At 33.2% G+C, this 17275-nt stretch overlaps 10 non-coding genes across 10 annotated transcripts; 6 read left to right on the top strand and 4 right to left on the bottom strand.

Moving 5' to 3' along the window:
• Positions 1-45: 45 nt before the first annotated feature.
• On the top strand, positions 46-117 carry TRNAQ-CUG (transfer RNA glutamine (anticodon CUG)). Its single transcript has one exon. It is a non-coding gene; the product is annotated as a tRNA-Gln (tRNA).
• A 3341-nt stretch (positions 118-3458) lies between these two features.
• Positions 3459-3530, bottom strand: TRNAQ-UUG (transfer RNA glutamine (anticodon UUG)). The gene has a single exon. It is a non-coding gene; the product is annotated as a tRNA-Gln (tRNA).
• A 1547-nt stretch (positions 3531-5077) lies between these two features.
• On the top strand, positions 5078-5149 carry TRNAQ-CUG (transfer RNA glutamine (anticodon CUG)). Its single transcript has one exon. It is a non-coding gene; the product is annotated as a tRNA-Gln (tRNA).
• Positions 5150-5974: 825 nt separating this feature from the next.
• TRNAQ-UUG (transfer RNA glutamine (anticodon UUG)) lies at positions 5975-6046 on the bottom strand. Its single transcript has one exon. It is a non-coding gene; the product is annotated as a tRNA-Gln (tRNA).
• Positions 6047-7593: 1547 nt separating this feature from the next.
• On the top strand, positions 7594-7665 carry TRNAQ-CUG (transfer RNA glutamine (anticodon CUG)). Its single transcript has one exon. It is a non-coding gene; the product is annotated as a tRNA-Gln (tRNA).
• Positions 7666-8490: 825 nt separating this feature from the next.
• TRNAQ-UUG (transfer RNA glutamine (anticodon UUG)) lies at positions 8491-8562 on the bottom strand. Its single transcript has one exon. It is a non-coding gene; the product is annotated as a tRNA-Gln (tRNA).
• A 1547-nt stretch (positions 8563-10109) lies between these two features.
• Positions 10110-10181, top strand: TRNAQ-CUG (transfer RNA glutamine (anticodon CUG)). Its single transcript has one exon. It is a non-coding gene; the product is annotated as a tRNA-Gln (tRNA).
• An 824-nt stretch (positions 10182-11005) lies between these two features.
• On the bottom strand, positions 11006-11077 carry TRNAQ-UUG (transfer RNA glutamine (anticodon UUG)). Its single transcript has one exon. It is a non-coding gene; the product is annotated as a tRNA-Gln (tRNA).
• Positions 11078-12623: 1546 nt separating this feature from the next.
• Positions 12624-12695, top strand: TRNAQ-CUG (transfer RNA glutamine (anticodon CUG)). The gene has a single exon. It is a non-coding gene; the product is annotated as a tRNA-Gln (tRNA).
• Positions 12696-15139: 2444 nt separating this feature from the next.
• On the top strand, positions 15140-15211 carry TRNAQ-CUG (transfer RNA glutamine (anticodon CUG)). Its single transcript has one exon. It is a non-coding gene; the product is annotated as a tRNA-Gln (tRNA).
• The last annotated feature ends 2064 nt before the right edge of the window (positions 15212-17275 follow it).

The following is a 17275-nucleotide window of genomic DNA, read 5'->3' as shown; positions in this document are numbered from 1 at the left end:
TGCGCTCTCTTTTGTCTCAATGGAAAAATCCTTCATGCATGGCAGGGTTCCATGGTGTAATGGTTAGCACTCTGGACTCTGAATCCAGTGATCCGAGTTCAAATCTCGGTGGGACCTGCTTGAATTATGAGATTTAATATTTCACTAATTTCTTAGAATTTGGACTTGGAAAAACATAACGTCAAAGTTTTATACTGAAACTTATCAACGTATAAGTATGTATCTATGTACAGATGGCTATATCCATCTAGATAGCGATAATACAATATAAAGAAATGAATTATTCATAAACATAAGTACTGAAGCTGAGAACTAAAAACTGTTCTTTCCCATCCACAATTTATGCAAGAGGTTCTTTTCCTTTCTCATCTTTATGATCAGTAATAAGATAGTTAATTTTGCTGATTTCTTATCTGACAACATTCTTAACTTACACAGTGCATTTAATTGTGAATTTCTTTGAAAGAGGAATTCAGATTAATACATTTGACATGTCTTTCGAAAGATTCTACTTTGTGGTTATGGATCTACTTTAGAAAAACAGAGTGTAAATATCTGTGTGTCTTAATTTCAAGATTGTTATTTAAAAGTTCATCTCTTCTGTCCCCAAAATACACAATTTGATTCCTCAAGTTTTCTTTTAATGAAGGCTTTCCAATTTAAAAAGTTCCTTGTTCCCCTTATCAATAACAGTAAGATTTAAACAAGTAATATCTTGCATCAGCTTCTTGTGATGAGTTGAGAAAACAGAGTCAGCTCACAAAATGTCTCATTATTTTGAGCCATTTTATTTCCATGTTTTCTAAAAGTTCTATCATTTGCTCACATCAAATAGACTTTAAAAATACAATCAATAAATTAATGTTTCACTCTACCCGTGTTAGATTTATGATATTTATGAATACACTTGACAGAAAAAGATTTGGTCATAAGTCACGAAAGTGGTCCCACCGAGATTTGAACTCCGATCCTTGGATTCAAAGTCCAAAGTGCTAACCATTACACCATGGAACCTCCCATGTGACAGGGGAGCAAATTGCTGCAGCAATGTGGACATTTCACATTTTTTATTTTCTACAGTCAAAGACAAACAGAATTACATAACTTTTCTATTCTGTTCAACTTTTGCCTATTGAACTATGTTAGGGAAGGATGTTGCACAAAGGACTCAAGTAACGCTATGACTCTGTTGAACAGTACTTTTTATGTGAGATAAGATTTTGCATTAAAAGATAAGATTCCCCCGTGAATGCAATCTCTTCTGCCAAAATGGAAAGCTCAACCTGGTACAGGTGGGTTGATGGTGTTATGCTTGTCAATCTGGACTCTGAAAACAGGGATCTAAGTACAAAGCTCAGTGGGACTTATCTAAACTTTACGATTTTTTTTCCATTCAGTTCTTAGAAGTATTAATTGGAAAAACATCTCATTTACTTATAAACTTGTACGTATCAACTTATATGTATGTATCTCCCTATATATCGCTATATGTCTATGTATTTTTATCGGAAAATATAAATATATACATTATAAAAATATGTATAATTAATAGAGGTGAAAATAAAGAACAATTGTTGCCTCTCCGCATTTGAAACATGAGCTTCTTCTCCTTCCTCTTCTATATGTCCTGAAATTGAGATAGTCACTTTTTAATCAATTTTGATCTAACAGCATAGTTGATTTGTACAAAGCATATCATACGATCTGTGAATAATTCTAAAAAAGAAAATTAGATCAGTACCTTTGAGGCCTCCAAGCAAAAGCTTATATTTCATGATTGCAGATCGACTGTTGAAAATCAGCATGAGAAATGTTTTATTTCACAATTTCCATACTAATATACAAAAAACATTTGTACTATCTGAATGATACCGTCATTGTGGTTCTCTAGGTTTGATTTAAGAACACATCTCTTTCAAAATGTGCTATATTCGCCTTATCAATAGTGTAGAAATCTTCAAAAAGGAATGCTGGGAATCAGCCCTCTGAAATGCATTTGAGAAAAACAGGATAGGATTTTGTAATGTCGCACTATTTTGTGTAGGAATCTGATGTAAAAGTATTATAAAGTTAGTATTTCTGTAACTTGTTCAAGCTGTTGGACATTTTGAAAGGAGTCAACATTTGTCTCGTTCAACCTACTGGTATTGGATTGGAGCTATCAATAACAAAAGATGACAGAAATATAAAAGGTTGAGATTAGTAAAATAGTACCTCAAAGAATTGGACTGGTACCTTTGCATGCAAAGTCCAAAGTGCCAACCGTTGCTCTTTGGAGCCACCCATGTGAGAGACAGAGAAATGGTTGTAGTAGTTTGGAAATGTAGAATGTTTTAATATTCTTCAGTCAAATATGATCATTATTTTGTAAATTGCATGTCCTGATAAACGTTTGCACATTTAACACTGTTATGGAGAATGTAGCTGAAAAGAATCAAATCACATTGTAGCTCTTTACACTATGAGCATTCAACTGAGTTATCTTTTCATCAATGTAAGAAAAGCCCCTGCACTGATGCGCTCTCTTTTGTCTCAATGGAAAAATCCCTCATGTATGGCAGGGTTCCATGGTGTAATGATTAGCACTCTGGACTCTGAATCCAGCGATCCGAGTTCAAATCTCGGTGGGACCTACTTGAATTATGAGATTTAATATTTCACTAATTTCTTAGAATTTGGACTTGGAAAAACATAACGTCAAAGTTTTATACTGTAACTTATCAACGTATAAGTATGTATCTATGTACAGATGGCTATATCCATCTAGATAGCGATAATACAATATAAAGAAATGAAAAATTCATAAACATAAGTACTGAAGCTGAAAACTAAAAACTGTTCTTTCCCATCCACAATTTAAGCAAGAGGTTCTTTTCCTTTCTCATCTTTATGATCAGTAATAAGATAGTTAATTTTGCTGATTTCTTATCTGACAACATTCTTAACTTACACAGTGCATTTAATTGTGAATTTCTTTGAAAGAGGAATTCAGATTAATACATTTGACATGTCTTTCGAAAGATTCTACTTTGTGGTTATGGATCTACTTTAGAAAAACAGAGTGTAAATATCTGTGTGTCTTAATTTCAAGATTGTTATTTAAAAGTTCATCTCTTCTGTCCCCAAAATACACAATTTGATTCCTCAAGTTTTCTTTTAATGAAGGCTTTCCAATTAAAAAAGTTCCTTGTTCCCCTTATCAATAACAGTAAGATTTAAACAAGTAATATCTTGCATCAGCCTCTTGTGATGAGTTGAGAAAACAGAGTCAGCTCACAAAATGTCTCATTATTTTGAGCCATTTTATTTCCAGGTTTTCTAAAAGTTCTATCATTTGCTCACATCAAATAGACTTTAAAAATACAATCAATAAATTAATGTTTCACTCTACCCGTGTTAGATTTATGATATTTATGAATACACTTGACAGAAAAAGATTTGGTCATAAGTCATGAAAGTGGTCCCACCGAGATTTGAACTCGGATCCTTGGATTCAAAGTCCAAAGTGCTAACCATTACACCATGGAACCTCCCATGTGACAGGGGAGCAAATTGCTGCAGCAATGTGGACATTTCAAATTTTTTATTTTCTACAGTCAAAGACAAACAGAATTACATAACTTTTCTATTCTGTTCAACTTTTGCCTATTGAACTATGTTAGGGAAGGATGTTGCACAAAGGACTCAAGTAACGCTATGACTCTGTTGAACAGTACTTTTTATGTGAGATACGATTTTGCAATAAAAGATAAGATTCCCCCGTGAATGCAATCTCTTCTGCCAAAATGGAAAGCTCAACCTGGTACAGGTGGGTTGATGGTGTTATGCTTGTCAATCTGGACTCTGAAAACAGGGATCTAAGTACAAAGCTCAGTGGGACTTATCTAAACTTTACGATTTTTTTTCCATTCAGTTCTTAGAAGTATTAATTGGAAAAACATCTCATTTACTTATAAACTTGTACGTATCAACTTATATGTATGTATCTCCCTATATATCGCTATATGTCTATGTATTTTTATCGGAAAATATAAATATATACATTATAAAAATATGTATAATTAATAGAGGTGAAAATAAAGAACAGTTGTTGCCTCTCCGCATTTGAAACATGAGCTTCTTCTCCTTCCTCTTCTATATGTCCTGAAATTGAGATAGTCACTTTTTAATCAATTTTGATCTAACAGCATAGTTGATTTGTACAAAGCATATCATACGATCTGTGAATAATTCTAAAAAAGAAAATTAGATCAGTACCTTTGAGGCCTCCAAGCAAAAGCTTATATTTCATGATTGCAGATCGACTGTTGAAAATCAGCATGAGAAATGTTTTATTTCACAATTTCCATACTAATATACAAAAAACATTTGTACTATCTGAATGATACCGTCATTGTGGTTCTCTAGGTTTGATTTAAGAACACATCTCTTTCAAAATGTGCTATATTCGCCTTATCAATAGTGTAGAAATCTTCAAAAAGGAATGCTGGGAATCAGCCCTCTGAAATGCATTTGAGAAAAACAGGATAGGATTTTGTAATGTCGCACTATTTTGTGTAGGAATCTGATGTAAAAGTATTATAAAGTTCGTATTTCTGTAACTTGTTCAAGCTGTTGGACATTTTGAAAGGAGTCAACATTTGTCTCGTTCAACCTACTGGTATTGGATTGGAACTATCAATAACAAAAGATGACAGAAATGTAAAAGGTTGAGATTAGTAAAATAGTACCTCAAAGAATTGGACTGGTACCTTTGCATGCAAAGTCCAAAGTGCCAACCGTTGCTCTTTGGAGCCACCCATGTGAGAGACAGCGAAATGGATGTAGTAGTTTGGAAATGTAGAATGTTTTAATATTCTTCAGTCAAATATGATCATTATTTTGTAAATTGCATGTCCTGATAAACGTTTGCACATTTAACACTGTTATGGAGAATGTAGCTGAAAAGAATCAAATCACATTGTAGCTCTTTACACTATGAGCATTCAACTGAGTTATCTTTTCATCAATGTAAGAAAAGCCCCTGCACTGATGCGCTCTCTTTTGTCTCAATGGAAAAATCCTTCATGCATGGCAGGGTTCCATGGTGTAATGGTTAGCACTCTGGACTCTGAATCCAGTGATCCGAGTTCAAATCTCGGTGGGACCTGCTTGAATTATGAGATTTAATATTTCACTAATTTCTTAGAATTTGGACTTGGAAAAACATAACGTCAAAGTTTTATACTGAAACTTATCAACGTATAAGTATGTATCTATGTACAGATGGCTATATCCATCTAGATAGCGATAATACAATATAAAGAAATGAATTATTCATAAACATAAGTACTGAAGCTGAAAACTAAAAACTGTTCTTTCCCATCCACAATTTATGCAAGAGGTTCTTTTCCTTTCTCATCTTTATGATCAGTAATAAGATAGTTAATTTTGCTGATTTCTTATCTGACAACATTCTTAACTTACACAGTGCATTTAATTGTGAATTTCTTTGAAAGAGGAATTCAGATTAATACATTTGACATGTCTTTCGAAAGATTCTACTTTGTGGTTATGGATCTACTTTACAAAAACAGAGTGTAAATATCTGTGTGTCTTAATTTCAAGATTGTTATTTAAAAGTTCATCTCTTCTGTCCCCAAAATACACAATTTGATTCCTCAAGTTTTCTTTTAATGAAGGCTTTCCAATTAAAAAAGTTCCTTGTTCCCCTTATCAATAACAGTAAGATTTAAACAAGTAATATCTTGCATCAGCCTCTTGTGATGAGTTGAGAAAACAGAGTCAGCTCACAAAATGTCTCATTATTTTGAGCCATTTTATTTCCAGGTTTTCTAAAAGTTCTATCATTTGCTCACATCAAATAGACTTTAAAAATACAATCAATAAATTAATGTTTCACTCTACCCGTGTTAGATTTATGATATTTATGAATACACTTGACAGAAAAAGATTTGGTCATAAGTCATGAAAGTGGTCCCACCGAGATTTGAACTCGGATCCTTGGATTCAAAGTCCAAAGTGCTAACCATTACACCATGGAACCTCCCATGTGACAGGGGAGCAAATTGCTGCAGCAATGTGGACATTTCAAATTTTTTATTTTCTACAGTCAAAGACAAACAGAATTACATAACTTTTCTATTCTGTTCAACTTTTGCCTATTGAACTATGTTAGGGAAGGATGTTGCACAAAGGACTCAAGTAACGCTATGACTCTGTTGAACAGTACTTTTTATGTGAGATACGATTTTGCAATAAAAGATAAGATTCCCCCGTGAATGCAATCTCTTCTGCCAAAATGGAAAGCTCAACCTGGTACAGGTGGGTTGATGGTGTTATGCTTGTCAATCTGGACTCTGAAAACAGGGATCTAAGTACAAAGCTCAGTGGGACTTATCTAAACTTTACGATTTTTTTTCCATTCAGTTCTTAGAAGTATTAATTGGAAAAACATCTCATTTACTTATAAACTTGTACGTATCAACTTATATGTATGTATCTCCCTATATATCGCTATATGTCTATGTATTTTTATCGGAAAATATAAATATATACATTATAAAAATATGTATAATTAATAGAGGTGAAAATAAAGAACAGTTGTTGCCTCTCCGCATTTGAAACATGAGCTTCTTCTCCTTCCTCTTCTATATGTCCTGAAATTGAGATAGTCACTTTTTAATCAATTTTGATCTAACAGCATAGTTGATTTGTACAAAGCATATCATACGATCTGTGAATAATTCTAAAAAAGAAAATTAGATCAGTACCTTTGAGGCCTCCAAGCAAAAGCTTATATTTCATGATTGCAGATCGACTGTTGAAAATCAGCATGAGAAATGTTTTATTTCACAATTTCCATACTAATATACAAAAAACATTTGTACTATCTGAATGATACCGTCATTGTGGTTCTCTAGGTTTGATTTAAGAACACATCTCTTTCAAAATGTGCTATATTCGCCTTATCAATAGTGTAGAAATCTTCAAAAAGGAATGCTGGGAATCAGCCCTCTGAAATGCATTTGAGAAAAACAGGATAGGATTTTGTAATGTCGCACTATTTTGTGTAGGAATCTGATGTAAAAGTATTATAAAGTTCGTATTTCTGTAACTTGTTCAAGCTGTTGGACATTTTGAAAGGAGTCAACATTTGTCTCGTTCAACCTACTGGTATTGGATTGGAACTATCAATAACAAAAGATGACAGAAATGTAAAAGGTTGAGATTAGTAAAATAGTACCTCAAAGAATTGGACTGGTACCTTTGCATGCAAAGTCCAAAGTGCCAACCGTTGCTCTTTGGAGCCACCCATGTGAGAGACAGCGAAATGGATGTAGTAGTTTGGAAATGTAGAATGTTTTAATATTCTTCAGTCAAATATGATCATTATTTTGTAAATTGCATGTCCTGATAAACGTTTGCACATTTAACACTGTTATGGAGAATGTAGCTGAAAAGAATCAAATCACATTGTAGCTCTTTACACTATGAGCATTCAACTGAGTTATCTTTTCATCAATGTAAGAAAAGCCCCTGCACTGATGTGCTCTCTTTTGTCTCAATGGAAAAATCCTTCATGCATGGCAGGGTTCCATGGTGTAATGGTTAGCACTCTGGACTCTGAATCCAGTGATCCGAGTTCAAATCTCGGTGGGACCTGCTTGAATTATGAGATTTAATATTTCACTAATTTCTTAGAATTTGGACTTGGAAAAACATAACGTCAAAGTTTTATACTGAAACTTATCAACGTATAAGTATGTATCTATGTACAGATGGCTATATCCATCTAGATAGCGATAATACAATATAAAGAAATGAATTATTCATAAACATAAGTACTGAAGCTGAAAACTAAAAACTGTTCTTTCCCATCCACAATTTATGCAAGAGGTTCTTTTCCTTTCTCATCTTTATGATCAGTAATAAGATAGTTAATTTTGCTGATTTCTTATCTGACAACATTCTTAACTTACACAGTGCATTTAATTGTGAATTTCTTTGAAAGAGGAATTTAGATTAATACATTTGACATGTCTTTCGAAAGATTCTACTTTGTGGTTATGGATCTACTTTAGAAAAACAGAGTGTAAATATCTGTGTGTCTTAATTTCAAGATTGTTATTTAAAAGTTCATCTCTTCTGTCCCCAAAATACACAATTTGATTCCTCAAGTTTTCTTTTAATGAAGGCTTTCCAATTAAAAAAGTTCCTTGTTCCCCTTATCAATAACAGTAAGATTTAAACAAGTAATATCTTGCATCAGCCTCTTGTGATGAGTTGAGAAAACAGAGTCAGCTCACAAAATGTCTCATTATTTTGAGCCATTTTATTTCCAGGTTTTCTAAAAGTTCTATCATTTGCTCACATCAAATAGACTTTAAAAATACAATCAATAAATTAATGTTTCACTCTACCCGTGTTAGATTTATGATATTTATGAATACACTTGACAGAAAAAGATTTGGTCATAAGTCATGAAAGTGGTCCCACCGAGATTTGAACTCGGATCCTTGGATTCAAAGTCCAAAGTGCTAACCATTACACCATGGAACCTCCCATGTGACAGGGGAGCAAATTGCTGCAGCAATGTGGACATTTCAAATTTTTTATTTTCTACTGTCAAAGACAAACAGAATTACATAACTTTTCTATTCTGTTCAACTTTTGCCTATTGAACTATGTTAGGGAAGGATGTTGCACAAAGGACTCAAGTAACGCTATGACTCTGTTGAACAGTACTTTTTATGTGAGATACGATTTTGCAATAAAAGATAAGATTCCCCCGTGAATGCAATCTCTTCTGCCAAAATGGAAAGCTCAACCTGGTACAGGTGGGTTGATGGTGTTATGCTTGTCAATCTGGACTCTGAAAACAGGGATCTAAGTACAAAGCTCAGTGGGACTTATCTAAACTTTACGATTTTTTTTCCATTCAGTTCTTAGAAGTATTAATTGGAAAAACATCTCATTTACTTATAAACTTGTACGTATCAACTTATATGTATGTATCTCCCTATATATCGCTATATGTCTATGTATTTTTATCGGAAAATATAAATATATACATTATAAAAATATGTATAATTAATAGAGGTGAAAATAAAGAACAGTTGTTGCCTCTCCGCATTTGAAACATGAGCTTCTTCTCCTTCCTCTTCTATATGTCCTGAAATTGAGATAGTCACTTTTTAATCAATTTTGATCTAACAGCATAGTTGATTTGTACAAAGCATATCATACGATCTGTGAATAATTCTAAAAAAGAAAATTAGATCAGTACCTTTGAGGCCTCCAAGCAAAAGCTTATATTTCATGATTGCAGATCGACTGTTGAAAATCAGCATGAGAAATGTTTTATTTCACAATTTCCATACTAATATACAAAAAACATTTGTACTATCTGAATGATACCGTCATTGTGGTTCTCTAGGTTTGATTTAAGAACACATCTCTTTCAAAATGTGCTATATTCGCCTTATCAATAGTGTAGAAATCTTCAAAAAGGAATGCTGGGAATCAGCCCTCTGAAATGCATTTGAGAAAAACAGGATAGGATTTTGTAATGTCGCACTATTTTGTGTAGGAATCTGATGTAAAAGTATTATAAAGTTCGTATTTCTGTAACTTGTTCAAGCTGTTGGACATTTTGAAAGGAGTCAACATTTGTCTCGTTCAACCTACTGGTATTGGATTGGAACTATCAATAACAAAAGATGACAGAAATGTAAAAGGTTGAGATTAGTAAAATAGTACCTCAAAGAATTGGACTGGTACCTTTGCATGCAAAGTCCAAAGTGCCAACCGTTGCTCTTTGGAGCCACCCATGTGAGAGACAGCGAAATGGATGTAGTAGTTTGGAAATGTAGAATGTTTTAATATTCTTCAGTCAAATATGATCATTATTTTGTAAATTGCATGTCCTGATAAACGTTTGCACATTTAACACTGTTATGGAGAATGTAGCTGAAAAGAATCAAATCACATTGTAGCTCTTTACACTATGAGCATTCAACTGAGTTATCTTTTCATCAATGTAAGAAAAGCCCCTGCACTGATGCGCTCTCTTTTGTCTCAATGGAAAAATCCTTCATGCATGGCAGGGTTCCATGGTGTAATGGTTAGCACTCTGGACTCTGAATCCAGTGATCCGAGTTCAAATCTCGGTGGGACCTGCTTGAATTATGAGATTTAATATTTCACTAATTTCTTAGAATTTGGACTTGGAAAAACATAACGTCAAAGTTTTATACTGAAACTTATCAACGTATAAGTATGTATCTATGTACAGATGGCTATATCCATCTAGATAGCGATAATACAATATAAAGAAATGAATTATTCATAAACATAAGTACTGAAGCTGAAAACTAAAAACTGTTCTTTCCCATCCACAATTTATGCAAGAGGTTCTTTTCCTTTCTCATCTTTATGATCAGTAATAAGATAGTTAATTTTGCTGATTTCTTATCTGACAACATTCTTAACTTACACAGTGCATTTAATTGTGAATTTCTTTGAAAGAGGAATTCAGATTAATACATTTGACATGTCTTTCGAAAGATTCTACTTTGTGGTTATGGATCTACTTTAGAAAAACAGAGTGTAAATATCTGTGTGTCTTAATTTCAAGATTGTTATTTAAAAGTTCATCTCTTCTGTCCCCAAAATACACAATTTGATTCCTCAAGTTTTCTTTTAATGAAGGCTTTCAATTTAAAAAGTTCCTTGTTCCCCTTATCAATAACAGTACGATTTAAACAAGTAATATCTTGCATCAGCTTCTTGTGATGAGTTGAGAAAACAGAGTCAGCTCACAAAATGTCTCATTATTTTGAGCCATTTTATTTCCATGTTTTCTAAAAGTTCTATCATTTGCTCACATCAAATAGACTTTAAAAATACAATCAATAAATTAATGTTTCACTCTACCCGTGTTAGATTTATGATATTTATGAATACATTTGACAGAAAAAGATTTGGTCATAAGTCACAAAAGTGGTCCCACCGAGATTTGAACTCGGATCCTTAGATTCAAAGTCCAAAGTGCTAACCATTACACCATGGAACCTCCCATGTGACAGGGGAACAAATTGCTGCAGCAATGTGGACATTTCACATTTTTTATTTTCTACAGTCAAAGACAAACAGAATTACATAACTTTTCTATTCTGTTCAACTTTTGCCTATTGAACTATGTTAGGGAAGGATGTTGCACAAAGGACTCAAGTAACGCTATGACTCTGTTGAACAGTACTTTTTATGTGAGATAAGATTTTGCAATAAAAGATAAGATTCCCCCATGAATGCAATCTCTTCTGCCAAAATGGAAAGCTCAACCTGGTACAGGTGGGTTGATGGTGTTATGCTTGTCAATCTGGACTCTGAAAACAGGGATCTAAGTACAAAGCTCAGTGGGACTTATCTAAACTTTACGATTTTTTTCCATTCAGTTCTTAGAAGTATTAATTGGAAAAACATCTCATTTACTTATAAACTTGTACGTATCAACTTATATGTATGTATCTCCCTATATATCGCTATATGTCTATGTATTTTTATCGGAAAATATAAATATATACATTATAAAAATATGTATAATTAATAGAGGTGAAAATAAAGAACAGTTGTTGCCTCTCCGCATTTGAAACATGAGCTTCTTCTCCTTCCTCTTCTATATGTCCTGAAATTGAGATAGTCACTTTTTAATCAATTTTGATCTAACAGCTTAGTTGATTTGTACAAAGCATATCATACGATCTGTGAATAATTCAAAAAAAGAAAATTAGATCAGTACCTTTGAGGCCTCCAAGCAAAAGCTTATATTTCATGATTGCAGATCGACTGTTGAAAATCAGCATGAGAAATGTTTTATTTCACAATTTCCATACTAATATACAAAAAACATTTGTACTATCTGAATGATACCGTCATTGTGGTTCTCTAGGTTTGATTTAAGAACACATCTCTTTCAAAATGTGCTATATTCGCCTTATCAATAGTGTAGAAATCTTCAAAAAGGAATGCTGGGAATCAGCCCTCTGAAATGCATTTGAGAAAAACAGGATAGGATTTTGTAATGTCGCACTATTTTGTGTAGGAATCTGATGTAAAAGTATTATAAAGTTCGTATTTCTGTAACTTGTTCAAGCTGTTGGACATTTTGAAAGGAGTCAACATTTGTCTCGTTCAACCTACTGGTATTGGATTGGAACTATCAATAACAAAAGATGACAGAAATGTAAAAGGTTGAGATTAGTACAATAGTACCTCAAAGAATTGGACTGGTACCTTTGCATGCAAAGTCCAAAGTGCCAACCGTTGCTCTTTGGAGCCACCCATGTGAGAGACAGCGAAATGGATGTAGTAGTTTGGAAATGTAGAATGTTTTAATATTCTTCAGTCAAATATGATCATTATTTTGTAAATTGCATGTCCTGATAAACGTTTGCACATTTAACACTGTTATGGAGAATGTAGCTGAAAAGAATCAAATCACATTGTAGCTCTTTACACTATGAGCATTCAACTGAGTTATCTTTTCATCAATGTAAGAAAAGCCCCTGCACTGATGCGCTCTCTTTTGTCTCAATGGAAAAATCCTTCATGCATGGCAGGGTTCCATGGTGTAATGGTTAGCACTCTGGACTCTGAATCCAGTGATCCGAGTTCAAATCTCGGTGGGACCTGCTTGAATTATGAGATTTAATATTTCACTAATTTCTTAGAATTTGGACTTGGAAAAACATAACGTCAAAGTTTTATACTGAAACTTATCAACGTATAAGTATGTATCTATGTACAGATGGCTATATCCATCTAGATAGCGATAATACAATATAAAGAAATGAATTATTCATAAACATAAGTACTGAAGCTGAAAACTAAAAACTGTTCTTTCCCATCCACAATTTATGCAAGAGGTTCTTTTCCTTTCTCATCTTCATGATCAGTAATAAGATAGTTAATTTTGCTGATTTCTTATCTGACAACATTCTTAACTTACACAGTGCATTTAATTGTGAATTTCTTTGAAAGAGGAATTCAGATTAATACATTTGACATGTCTTTCGAAAGATTCTACTTTGTGGTTATGGATCTACTTTAGAAAAACAGAGTGTAAATATCTGTGTGTCTTAATTTCAAGATTGTTATTTAAAAGTTCATCTCTTCTGTCCCCAAAATACACAATTTGATTCCTCAAGTTTTCTTTTAATGAAGGCTTTCCAATTTAAAAAGTTCCTTGTTCCCCTTATCAATAACAGTAAGATTTAAACAAGTAATATCTTGCATCAGCTTCTTGTGATGAGTTGAGAAAACAGAGTCAGCTCACAAAATGTCTCATTATTTTGAGCCATTTTATTTCCATGTTTTCTAAAAGTTCTATCATTTGCTCACATCAAATAGACTTTAAAAATACAATCAATAAATTAATGTTTCACTCTACCCGTGTTAGATTTATGATATTTATGAATACACTTGACAGAAAAAGATTTGGTCATAAGTCACGAAAGTGGTCCCACCGAGATTTGAACTCCGATCCTTGGATTCAAAGTCCAAAGTGCTAACCATTACACCATGGAACCTCCCATGTGACAGGGGAGCAAATTGCTGCAGCAATGTGGACATTTCACATTTTTTATTTTCTACAGTCAAAGACAAACAGAATTACATAACTTTTCTATTCTGTTCAACTTTTGCCTATTGAACTATGTTAGGGAAGGATGTTGCACAAAGGACTCAAGTAACGCTATGACTCTGTTGAACAGTACTTTTTATGTGAGATAAGATTTTGCATTAAAAGATAAGATTCCCCCGTGAATGCAATCTCTTCTGCCAAAATGGAAAGCTCAACCTGGTACAGGTGGGTTGATGGTGTTATGCTTGTCAATCTGGACTCTGAAAACAGGGATCTAAGTACAAAGCTCAGTGGGACTTATCTAAACTTTACGATTTTTTTTCCATTCAGTTCTTAGAAGTATTAATTGGAAAAACATCTCATTTACTTATAAACTTGTACGTATCAACTTATATGTATGTATCTCCCTATATATCGCTATATGTCTATGTATTTTTATCGGAAAATATAAATATATACATTATAAAAATATGTATAATTAATAGAGGTGAAAATAAAGAACAGTTGTTGCCTCTCCGCATTTGAAACATGAGCTTCTTCTCCTTCCTCTTCTATATGTCCTGAAATTGAGATAGTCACTTTTTAATCAATTTTGATCTAACAGCATAGTTGATTTGTACAAAGCATATCATACGATCTGTGAATAATTCTAAAAAAGAAAATTAGATCAGTACCTTTGAGGCCTCCAAGCAAAAGCTTATATTTCATGATTGCAGATCGACTGTTGAAAATCAGCATGAGAAATGTTTTATTTCACAATTTCCATACTAATATACAAAAAACATTTGTACTATCTGAATGATACCGTCATTGTGGTTCTCTAGGTTTGATTTAAGAACACATCTCTTTCAAAATGTGCTATATTCGCCTTATCAATAGTGTAGAAATCTTCAAAAAGGAATGCTGGGAATCAGCCCTCTGAAATGCATTTGAGAAAAACAGGATAGGATTTTGTAATGTCGCACTATTTTGTGTAGGAATCTGATGTAAAAGTATTATAAAGTTCGTATTTCTGTAACTTGTTCAAGCTGTTGGACATTTTGAAAGGAGTCAACATTTGTCTCGTTCAACCTACTGGTATTGGATTGGAGCTATCAATAACAAAAGATGACAGAAATATAAAAGGTTGAGATTAGTAAAATAGTACCTCAAAGAATTGGACTGGTACCTTTGCATGCAAAGTCCAAAGTGCCAACCGTTGCTCTTTGGAGCCACCCATGTGAGAGACAGAGAAATGGATGTAGTAGTTTGGAAATGTAGAATGTTTTAATATTCTTCAGTCAAATATGATCATTATTTTGTAAATTGCATGTCCTGATAAACGTTTGCACATTTAACACTGTTATGGAGAATGTAGCTGAAAAGAATCAAATCACATTGTAGCTCTTTACACTATGAGCATTCAACTGAGTTATCTTTTCATCAATGTAAGAAAAGCCCCTGCACTGATGCGCTCTCTTTTGTCTCAATGGAAAAATCCCTCATGTATGGCAGGGTTCCATGGTGTAATGGTTAGCACTCTGGACTCTGAATCCAGCGATCCGAGTTCAAATCTCGGTGGGACCTACTTGAATTTTGAGATTTAATATTTCACTAATTTCTTAGAATTTGGACTTGGAAAAACATAACGTCAAAGTTTTATACTGAAACTTATCAACGTATAAGTATGTATCTATGTACAGATGGCTATATCCATCTAGATAGCGATAATACAATATAAAGAAATGAATTATTCATAAACATAAGTACTGAAGCTGAAAACTAAAAACTGTTCTTTCCCATCCACAATTTATGCAAGAGGTTCTTTTCCTTTCTCATCTTTATGATCAGTAATAAGATAGTTAATTTTGCTGATTTCTTATCTGACAACATTCTTAACTTACACAGTGCATTTAATTGTGAATTTCTTTGAAAGAGGAATTCAGATTAATACATTTGACATGTCTTTCGAAAGATTCTACTTTGTGGTTATGGATCTACTTTAGAAAAACAGAGTGTAAATATCTGTGTGTCTTAATTTCAAGATTGTTATTTAAAAGTTCATCTCTTCTGTCCCCAAAATACACAATTTGATTCCTCAAGTTTTCTTTTAATGAAGGCTTTCAATTTAAAAAGTTCCTTGTTCCCCTTATCAATAACAGTACGATTTAAACAAGTAATATCTTGCATCAGCTTCTTGTGATGAGTTGAGAAAACAGAGTCAGCTCACAAAATGTCTCATTATTTTGAGCCATTTTATTTCCATGTTTTCTAAAAGTTCTATCATTTGCTCACATCAAATAGACTTTAAAAATACAATCAATAAATTAATGTTTCACTCTACCCGTGTTAGATTTATGATATTTATGAATACATTTGACAGAAAAAGATTTGGTCATAAGTCACGAAAGTGGTCCCACCAAGATTTGAACTCGGATCCTTAGATTCAAAGTCCAAAGTGCTAACCATTACACCATGGAACCTCCCATGTGACAGGGGAGCAAATTGCTGCAGCAATGTGGACATTTCACATTTTTTATTTTCTACAGTCAAAGACAAACAGAATTACATAACTTTTCTATTCTGTTCAACTTTTGCCTATTGAACTATGTTAGGGAAGGATGTTGCACAAAGGACTCAAGTAACGCTATGACTCTGTTGAACAGTACTTTTTATGTGAGATAAGATTTTGCAATAAAAGATAAGATTCCCCCATGAATGCAATCTCTTCTGCCAAAATGGAAAGCTCAACCTGGTACAGGTGGGTTGATGGTGTTATGCTTGTCAATCTGGACTCTGAAAACAGGGATCTAAGTACAAAGCTCAGTGGGACTTATCTAAACTTTACGATTTTTTTTCCATTCAGTTCTTAGAAGTATTAATTGGAAAAACATCTCATTTACTTATAAACTTGTACGTATCAACTTATATATATGTATCTCCCTATATATCGCTATATGTCTATGTATTTTTATCGGAAAATATAAATATATACATTATAAAAATATGTATAATTAATAGAGGTGAAAATAAAGAACAGTTGTTGCCTCTCCGCATTTGAAACATGAGCTTCTTCTCCTTCCTCTTCTATATGTCCTGAAATTGAGATAGTCACTTTTTAATCAATTTTGATCTAACAGCTTAGTTGATTTGTACAAAGCATATCATACGATCTGTGAATAATTCAAAAAAAGAAAATTAGATCAGTACCTTTGAGGCCTCCAAGCAAAAGCTTATATTTCATGATTGCAGATCGACTGTTGAAAATCAGCATGAGAAATGTTTTATTTCACAATTTCCATACTAATATACAAAAAACATTTGTACTATCTGAATGATACCGTCATTGTGGTTCTCTAGGTTTGATTTAAGAACACATCTCTTTCAAAATGTGCTATATTCGCCTTATCAATAGTGTAGAAATCTTCAAAAAGGAATGCTGGGAATCAGCCCTCTGAAATGCATTTGAGAAAAACAGGATAGGATTTTGTAATGTCGCACTATTTTGTGTAGGAATCTGATGTAAAAGTATTATAAAGTTCGTATTTCTGTAACTTGTTCAAGCTGTTGGACATTTTGAAAGGAGTCAACATTTGTCTCGTTCAACCTACTGGTATTGGATTGGAACTATCAATAACAAAAGATGACAGA

The sequence above is a fragment of the Lissotriton vulgaris genome, chromosome 4_1, assembly GCF_964263255.1.
Source record: "Lissotriton vulgaris chromosome 4_1, aLisVul1.2, whole genome shotgun sequence".
Lineage (NCBI taxonomy): Eukaryota > Metazoa > Chordata > Amphibia > Caudata > Salamandridae > Lissotriton > Lissotriton vulgaris.
The sequence above is the reverse complement of the archived record's forward strand: the minus strand, read 5'-3'. Positions and strand labels throughout refer to the sequence as shown.